Source organism: Martes martes (assembly GCF_963455335.1).
Source record: "Martes martes genome assembly, chromosome: 3".
NCBI classification, from domain to species: Eukaryota; Metazoa; Chordata; class Mammalia; order Carnivora; family Mustelidae; genus Martes; species Martes martes.
In genome coordinates, this window is record NC_137890.1 from 128,224,415 (window position 1) to 128,234,414 (window position 10,000).

Genomic DNA, 10,000 nt, shown 5'->3' on the forward strand with positions numbered 1-10,000 from the left:
TTTGAAGGAAAGCCACTTCTGTCTCCTCCACAGCCTCCATGTGACTATGGGCCTTCAGAACCTCCTGGGCCCCCTGGACCTCCACAAAGTGGCAGCGGCATCCCTCTGCCCTCACAGGGAGGCATACCACCCCACATGCCATTTCTCTTCCAAAGAAGAGAAACCTTAAATTTGCTCCCTTGAAAATCTTTGTCATCAAACCACTCCATGGCAGCTTTGGCAGTTGGTGGGTCTTCATAGGACACTGTAGCATCACCTTTGGACTTTCCTGTTTCCTTGTGCAAGTAGATAGGGATCATGGATTGTCTGGTTCTCTTGTTATTCTTAACAACTCCATGCTGCTTAAAGAAGTCTGCCAGATTCTCTAGTCACGTTGTCATATAAGACTTGCACATAAATTGCACTGTTGTCAGTCTTCATGTGGATCTGTAAGTAGGCCTAGATCAAGATCTGGTCCTTCAGCCATGGGTCCACCAGGCTTATTGAAGCCACCTTGCTCTCCAGCGGCCATTCCACTGCATCCACCACCCTGCCCACCTCTGCTCATGCCTCCACCAATAAAATTCTCTTCCCCTGGCCCGATTATCAGGGCAACTCATGCTCTGGTTCTCTCCTGATCTGGAAAATCCTCCAGACTCCTGACCATAAAGACCCATGCTACTGGAGTAGTCCTGTCAGAATGAACTCTGATTCCCGTAGTTGCTGCTCTACTGTCTATATTGACTTGGAGCCTAGCTGTAGGATTCAGTTTGGTGGTGGGGGAGAGGGCCGAGGGGCAGTAACTAGTGGGCAGCTGCTGCCCATGGCTGCTTTGTTGCCATAAGAACTCTGTTGTCCATTGTGCTCAGCTGCCCACTGGTGTTCGCTGAGAGTAACTAACTGTTCTGATCATAAGTAGTCAGCCAGCTATGTAGAGGAATAGCTGGTAGGAGGATAAGATAGTAGTGCCATGACTGGCTGCATGCGTAGCTCCCAGGTACCTGGGGATAACTGTAGTTACTCTGTCCATATCCTAAGTGGGGATTGTTGTAAACCCCTGTGCTAGTTTGAGGTTGACTAGTCTCAGCAGGTTTGTTACCATCCTGTGGTTTTGCAGGTGCAGTGGCTGCCGGCTGCTGCCCATAGGCTGGGTAAGAAGGCTGAGGGCCATATGCAGACTGAGCTGCATAGGAGGTCTGGGTGGTAGTGACCACAGCAGTGGTGGTATCATAAGCTCCAGTTCTGTGCCCCTGGACAGACTGACTATACACCTGGGGTGGGAGTGGGGGCAGTTGGAGTAGTATAACCAGCGGGAGTAGGTCCATAAAAAGTTGCAAGTTGGCCTGTCCGTAGGTTGCAGTGGACTGTGCCTGGGTATAGCTGACATCAGTGGGCTGTCCATAGGTTCCATTAAAACTCTTACAGTTAGTTATAAACATAAGGGGAAATGAAATAACAGTAAAATTAGTATTTATATAGCCCATTATAATTTAAAACATTAGAAACATTGAGTTAAACGTTTTTGTTATCAAGAGTACTTTGAACAGTGCTTGCCTTAGTGTTGTAGAACTTACAGTAGGAAGCAAACATCTTTTCTGTGTCTTGGCTAATTCATAAATTTAGAACAGTTTCTAATAAGTTATCCTTTGCACTTTCAATGTCAGTATCTTCAAGAGTTCCTTAAATAGCAATTCTTAGGGACTCACGTGCTCTGGAAGCATACATCACACACTGTTTCAACAACTAGTCTTGCCTCAGGTACCAAACCAATGACCCCAGATAAATGTGAGTTTACAAAACTCCACCAATCCCTCCCCAGACCCTGTTAACTTCTAAACCACCCCATGACTAACTTCTCTGCAACTGACCTTGTGCAACCCAAGGACAAAAGCCCTTAAGGAACTCATTTGACTGAATTCATTTGGACAATTACCACATGCCCAATGAGTTTCTATTAAACTCCGCTTAAAAATTTTTTAAATCAAAATATATTATTAGTTTTCTATCAAGAAATGTTTTTGTAGGTACTTTGATGCACAAATATGGATAGAAACTTCAGAAGAAATGGTTGGCAGAACAGAAAATGCTTGTGTCTGGGGGGCAGAATTTGGGGGTTGAGGGAGGATGGAACAAATGACTGATCATTTTTATTATAAGCCATGACTTTTTAAACTATGTGCATCTATTGCATCGTTATGAATAAAAATTAAAGGGGCATCTGGGTGGCTCAGTGGGTTAAGCTTCTGCCTTCGGCTCGGGTCATGATCCCAGGGTCCTGGGACTGAGCTCAGCATCAGGCTCTCTGCTTAGTAGGGAGCCTGCTTCCCCCTCTCTCTCTGCCTGCCTCTCTGACTCCTTGTGATCTCTCTTTGTCAAATAAATAAATAAAATCTTTTTAAAAAAATTAAACAGGAAAATTCCTTAAAAGTACATTTACTTCCTCTGAAATAGAGCAACAATATTTAGTTAAATTTGGCGAATGTTTCTGGAGCATCTATTACATGCCCAGTGCTGTGCTAGGCCACAGGAAAACAAACCTGACCTGCAAGCAAACAGGTCACAATAACCTGAATTCTTCCCTGAATCTGCATGGTCTTGTGGAATGAGAATCCAGGACATGGCTTCTAACTTTCACAATCAGAGTATTAAAACTTCAGACAAGGTCTAAATTTAAAATCAGGTATCTTAGAAAAAATATGTAAGATCCCATTGTCTATTAGCAGGAATTGAGACTTATACCCAAGCACACATTGATTCATAGCTCAGATCCACTGAGAGGTTCTGATTTTACTCAGTTGAGGTCTCCTGATAATTACTCTCTTGATAGTTAAGTTTTCCGTGACATTTATTAAGTCTTTGGTATGCTCGTATCTTGCAAATTTTATTCTCTCATAATTAAATTTCTAGTCACCTAATTGCAGCAACCAGAAATGAAAGATTTGTTATTACGGCTACTATAATTCTTTATTGTTTATTGAACACCAATAAGTTCCAGGGATAAGAGACATAAACTAACATATAATGGCTTTTGAAATATTTCTAATGTTCCTAAAATATTAAGGGATGCATTCTTTACTTAAAAGGCAAAATCACTGGAGAAGGTTTTGCGTCAAGGCATTTTTAAAAAATCTCTCCCCAGACTGCATCTCTTTATAGCACCAGCTCCTCCTATTGCAGCAATTCTCACCCTGGTCACATATTAGAATCCCCTGGGAGCTGCTAAAAGAAAAAAAAAAGAGTGAGAAAAACAACAACAAAAAAAAAAACAGCCCCTAGGGCCCACCCCTAAGAAATTCTGATTTCCTGTGTCATGGGAGGACCCTGGTCACATGTGACTTCTCATACATCCAGGGTGAGGGCAAGGGTGGTGGAGAGAGGCAAACCATGAAAGAGGCTCTTAACTATAGAGAACAAGTGGAGGGTTTCTGGAGGGGAGGTGGGGGTGGGGTGGGTTAAATGACTGATGGGTATTAAGGAGGGCACTTGTGATGGGCATTGGGTGTTATGTGTAAGTGATGAATCACTAAATTCTACTCCTGAAACTAATATTACACTTTATGTTAACTAACTGGAATTTAAACAAAGACTTGAAACAAAAAACTATATAATAAAAATAAATACAGTAAAGGGGAAAAAATGTCCACAGATCATTTTAATGTGCAGTCAGGGTTGAGAAGCATCACCTAAAAACGTGGATTTCAAAGTGTGGTCCTTAGATTAGCAGCATCAGCATCACCTGGGAACTTGTTGCCTCTACAGATCCTCAGGCCTACCCCACCCCAGTGAATCCCAAATTCTGGGGGAGGAGCCTGATACACTGTATTTTAACAAGCCCTCCAGGTGGTTTTGAGGCTCACTGAAGTTCAAACCATTAGACTTAAAAGAATATTTAAAAAGGAATTGTCAGGAGAATGATGTTAAGGAATCAGGGAGAATGGAACCAGATGGGCTCTCTTCCTGGGGTGTAGGAAGCTCTGTCATAGTCTGGGTGCAAGAGCAGGACTTGCTGATGAAGATTCTTTTTATATCTTCATAAATCCGTCAGGATTCATCATACTTTTGTGAAGTGAGTCACACTAGCAAACTAGACCCAACCTACCTTATATATTTTTATATGAAATGAGCCAGATTCTTTGGATAGAAAAGGAAGGAGAAGGAAAGTGATTGGAAGTCTGGTAAGCATGAAAATTTGGAGCTCTAAATGTTTGGTAGAACGAAGTGGGGAAGCACTGAGGCACAACTTCATGTAGATGCACATAAACAGGATGAAAAACTAAGTTGGCTGGTTTTAGAAAATAATTTCATCTAGCTCTCTAAGGGAGACCCTAATGACTTTTTTCCTTATCATAGAAGTTACACAGTAGATGGGGAGTCCCTTGAAGCAACTATAGGATCATTCATCTCATACCTGGGCTATACTTCAGAATGAGCAAATGCTGAAATTTTGATCATTTTATAGGACTTTCAGCTTTCCATTGTGACATTCTGATAGTTCATGGTAAGTCCCTTTGGACAGTACTTTAAATTATCTTTTTTATTAGCAAGTAGCAAATAGTGAGATTCCACTGTGCAGATTTTTTAAAATAATAACTATTTTGTTATTATTTTGTTATTTTTGTATTATTTTGTATTATATTATTTTGTTATTATTTTATTTTTGTTATTATGAAAATAATAACTTTGTGGCCTACAACACAAATGATCCACAGGCAGTTCAACTCCTGTTGAGTGGAGCCAGTACGTTGGAAATGGGGAAGTTTCTTCCATCATTTGGTCTCAATACAAAGATTACCTATGTTTATTGAATGATTAAGGTGATACTAAAAAAAGAAAGAAGGTGATACTAATTGTTTTGAAATGGACCCCCCAATCTTATGGAGAATCTATTTAATTGTTGTGCTTAACATCTCAAACTATCTCAGAAGACTATTTTAATTTGCAGAGACATTTGGAGTTGAGTTTGGAATCTAAAGCATCAGTGCTCAGCATATTCTAAAGATAAGGAGGGCAGTTGCTCAATCCATCATGATGAATATGTTGAGTGCTGTACTCAATATAATCAAAATCTACAGAAGAAATACTCTTCTTGAAATGTCAGAGGTTGTTAAAACTGGATTTCTGCAGGAGAAAATAATGGCAGGAATCCACCGGGATAGTTTGTCAGCAAGTTTAATACTAAACTATTTAATCTTTAAGTCTTCCTGTGATGTTTCTCTAATACTGTACAGATAGGGCCAATCACAGCTCTTGGGGAACTGGTAGCAGAATTATTTGTTGATTTAATGATTTTGGCCCAGTGGGTTTTCCCAGCTGAAGTTGACAAATGAGTGAACTAGATTTCCTTAGGGCAGATAATGAGTAGCATTGACACAAAGTCCTCTCTATTAAGGTAATGTCATTAAAAGGATAAGTTAGGAAATATGTTCCTAAACATCTTTTATAATAACTTGCCAGTAAACATCTTTTATAATAACTTGCCAATTATACACCCACAGGATAAATGGATTTATATTAATAATTAAATGTTTAGTAAAGAAACTTAGAAAAATACTAATTGTGGTAGAGGTATAGAAATAAGTTAAAATATGTAACTTCCAAATTTTTGGTTGACTAATACAAATGTCACCATTCTTCATCTCTTTTCTACATTATATATATTTATACATTATATATAGTTTATAATACTCTAGAGTAATTTTATGCATTCAAAGATATTTAAATGTGATGAGTAAGTAGTCTTTTGGAGGATATTGATATAGAACTCTTTATGAAAGATGTTGATTGGAAGAATTTTAGCAATATAAAAAATAAAACAATAAAGTTAAATTTAGTCTCTGTATAGAAATTGGGGAAATGTTACAGGGAGATGGACTGTATGAATGGGAAGAAAATAAGTCAATAGGTTATTTTTAAGTCCTCAGACATCAATGATCCTATGTGATCAGACTAAAGCATATTATGACTGTTATGCACTCTCCTCAACAATCAACCTCTCAAGCTGATTGTAGAGCAACTAAACCAAAATGGACCACAGCCAAAGATATTCTATAGGAATGCCTTGTATTCAATAACCTCTTCAACCTCAGCCACAGCAACTTCTTCCTAGAAACATCACCAAAGGCAAGGGAAGCAAGGCCAAAAATGAACTATTGGGACTTCATCAAGATCAAAAGCTTTTGCACAGCAGAGGAAACAGTGAACAAAACCAAAAGACAACTGATAGAATGGGAGAAGATATTCACAAATGACATATCAGATAAAGGGCTAGTATCCAAAATCTATAAAGAACTTACCAAACTCAACACCCAAAGAACAAATAATCCAATCAAGTAATGGACAGAGGACATGAACAGACATTTCTGCAAAGAAGACATCCAGATGGCCAACAGACACATGAAAAAGTGCTCCACATCACTCGGCATCAGGGAAATACAAATCAAAACCACAGTGAGATACCACCTCACACCAGTCAGAAAGGCTAAAATTAACAAGTCAGGAAATGACAGATGTTGGCAAAGATAAGGAGAAAGGGGAACCCTCCTGCGCTGTTGGTGGGAATGTAAGCTGATGTAGTCACTCTGGAAAACAGCATGAAGTTTCCTCAAAAAGTTGAAAATAGAGCTACCCTATGACCCAGCAATTGCAGTACTGGGTATTTACCCTACAGATACAAATGTAGTGATCCAAAGGGGAAAGTGCACCTGAATGTTTATAGCAGCAATGTCCACAAGAGCCAAACTATGGAAAGAACCTAGATGTCCATCAACAGATGAATGGATAAAGAAGAGGTGGTATATATATACGATGGAATACTATGCAGCCATCAAAAGAAATGAAATCTTGCCATTTGCTATGACGTGGATAGAACTAGAGGGTATTATGCTGAGCAAAATAAGTCAATCAGAGAGACAATTATCATATGATCTCCCTGATAAGAGGAATTTGAGAGACAGGATGGGGGCTTTGGGGATTAGGGAAGGAAAAAATGAAACAAGATGGGAACGGAAGAGAGACAAACCATAAGAGACTCTTAATCTCACAAAACAAACTGAAGGATGCTGGGGGGGGGCGATGTGGAGTGGGTGGCTGGGTTATGGACATTGGGGAGGGTGTGTGATATAGTGAGTGCTATGAAACGTGTAAGCCTGACAATCCACAGACCTGTACCCCTGGGGCAAAAAATAAAAATAATTAATAATAAAAGAAAAAGAATGCCTTATATTGACACTTTGTAAGTTGTTATGTAGAATTCTACATCATGAAATAATGAAAATTTAGAAGATGCTAAACATCTTTTGGGGAGTTTAGCAATGTATTATTATCTATTGGTGCATAATGAATTACCACAAGGCTAGTGGCCTAAAACAAGACAATTTACTATCTCATAGTTTCTTCGATGAAGAGTCTACGTACAGTTTAGCTGAGTCCTCTGTTCAGGGCCTCATAAGTGTGCATTCAAGGTGTTGGCCTAGTTTTGCTCTCTTCTGGAGGTTCAGCTGGGGAAGAATACAGGGGTACATATATCACTTTGAATTAGTGTTTTTATATTTTTCAGGTAAATACCCAGTAGTGTGATTACTGGATTGTAAGGTAGCTCTATTTTAAACTTTTTGAGGAAACTCCATACTGTTTTCCACAGTGGCTGCACCAGTTTCTATTCCAACCAATAGTGCACAAGGGTTCTTATTCTTTACATCCTTGCCAATATTTGTTTCCTCTGTTTTTTATTTTAACCATTCTGATAGGTCTGAAGTGATATCTCATTGTGGTTTTGATATGCATCCCAGGGTCCTGGGATCAAGCCCCACATCAGGCTCCCTTCTCAGTGGGGAGCCTGCTTCCCCCTCTTTCTCTGCCTGATTCTCTGCCTACTTGTGAGCTCTGTCAAATAAATAAATAAAATCTTTTAAAAAATAAATAAAATAAAATTGTTTTTATTACCATATAATGTATTATTTGCATTATTATTAATGCAATTAATTAATTAATTAATTAATATTAATGCAATTAAATGTATTATTTGTATTATTTTGGTAGTTTATACATCTCTAGGAATGCATCCATTTCTTCCAGATTGTCAAATTTGCTGGCATATAGTTGCTCATAATATGTTCTTTTAATTGTTTGTATTTCTTTGGTATTGGTTGTGATCTCTCCTCTTTCACTCATGATTTTATTAATTTGGATCCTTTCTCTTTTCTTTTTGATAAGTCTGGCTAATCCTTTCAAAGAACCAGCTCCTAGTTTCATTGATTTGTTCTACTGTTCTTTTGATTTCTATCTCATTGATTTCCGCTCTGATCTTTATTATTTCTCTTCTCCTGCTGGGTTTAGGCTTTCTTTGCTGTTCTTTCTCCAGCTCCTTAGGTACAGAGTTAGGTTGTGTATGTGAGACCTTTCTCGATTCTTGAGAAAGGCTTGTATTGCTATATGCTTTCCTCCCAGGACCACGTTTTCTATGTCCCAAAGATTTTGAACAGTTGTGTTTTCATTTTCTTTTGTGTCCATGAACTTTTTAAATTCTTCTTTAATTTCCTGGTTGACCTTTTCATTCTTTAGTAGGATTCTCTTTAGCCTCCATGTATTTGAGTTCTTTCCAACTTTCCTCATGTGATTGAGTTCTAGTTTCAGGGCATTGTGGTCTGAAAATATGCAGGAATGATCCCAATCTTTTGGTATCAGTTGAGACCTGATTTGTGACCCAGGATGTGATCTATTCTGGATAATGTTCCGTGTGCTCTAGAGAAGAATGTGTGTTCTGTTGTTTTGGGATGGAATGTTCTAAATATATCTGTGATGTCCATCTGGCCCAGTGTGTCATTTAAAGCCTTTATTTCCTTGTTGATCTTTTGCTTAGATAATCTGTCCATTTCAGTAAGGGGGTGTTAAAGTCCCCTACTATTATTGTATTGTTTTTGATGTATTTCTTTTTGTTAATTAATTGCTTCATATAATTTGTTGCTCATATATTAGGGGGATAGATATTTAAAATTGTTAGATCTTCTTGTGGGATAGGCCCTTTAAGTATGATATAGTGTCCTTCCTCATCTCTTATTATAGGCTTTGGCTTAATTTATCTGATATAAAGATTGCCACCCCAGCTTTCTTTTGATGTCCATTAGCATGGTAAATTGTTTTCCACCCCCTCACTTTAAATCTGGAGGTGTCTTTGGGTCTAAAATGAGTTTCTTGTAGACAGCATATTGATGGGTCTTATTTTTTTAATCCATTCTGATACCCTGTGTCTTTTGATTGGAGAATTTAGCCCATTTACATTCAGGGTAACTATTGAAAGATAGGAATTTAGTGCCACTATATTGCCTGTAAGGTGGCTGTTACTGTATATTGTCTCTGTTCCATTCTCATCTGGTACTTTAGTCTCTCTCTTTGCTTAGAGGACCTTTTTCAATATTTCCTGTAGGGCTGGTTTGGTGTTTGCAAATTCTTTAAATTTTTGTTTGTCCTAGAAGTTCTTTTTAATCTCTCCTTCTATTTTCATTGACAGCCTAGCTGGATGTAGTATTCTTGGTTGCATATTTTTATCGTTTAGTGCTCTGAATATATCATGCCAGTCCTTTCTGGCCTGCCAGGTCTCTGTGAATAATAATTCTGCCAATCTAATATTTCTACCATTGTATGTTACAGACCTCTTGTCCTGAGCTACTTTCAGGATTTTCTTTTTGTCACTAAGACTTGTTAAGTTTTACTCTTAGATGACAAGGGGTGGACCTATTTTTATTGATTTTGAGGAGGGTTCCCTGTGCCTCCTGGATTTTGATGCTTGTTCCCTTCGCCAAATTAGGGAAATTCTCTACCTTAATTTGCTCCAATATACCCTCTGCCCCACTCTCTCTTTCTTCTTCTGGGATCCCAATTATTCTAATATTGTTTCATCTTATGGTATCTCTTACCTCTAGAATTCTCCCCTCATGGTCCAGTAGTCATTGGTTTCTCTTTTGCTTAGCTTCTTTATTCTCCATCATTTGGTCTTCTATATCACTAATTCTCTCTTCTGCCTGAT

The 10,000-nt window shown here is 38.5% G+C and overlaps 1 pseudogene across 1 annotated transcript; it reads right to left on the bottom strand.

Moving 5' to 3' along the window:
* Positions 1-44: 44 nt before the first annotated feature.
* Positions 45-1,418, bottom strand: LOC308340262 (RNA-binding protein EWS-like; annotated as a pseudogene). Its single transcript has one exon. The product of its transcript is annotated as an RNA-binding protein EWS-like (transcript).
* Positions 1,419-10,000: the final 8,582 nt, after the last annotated feature.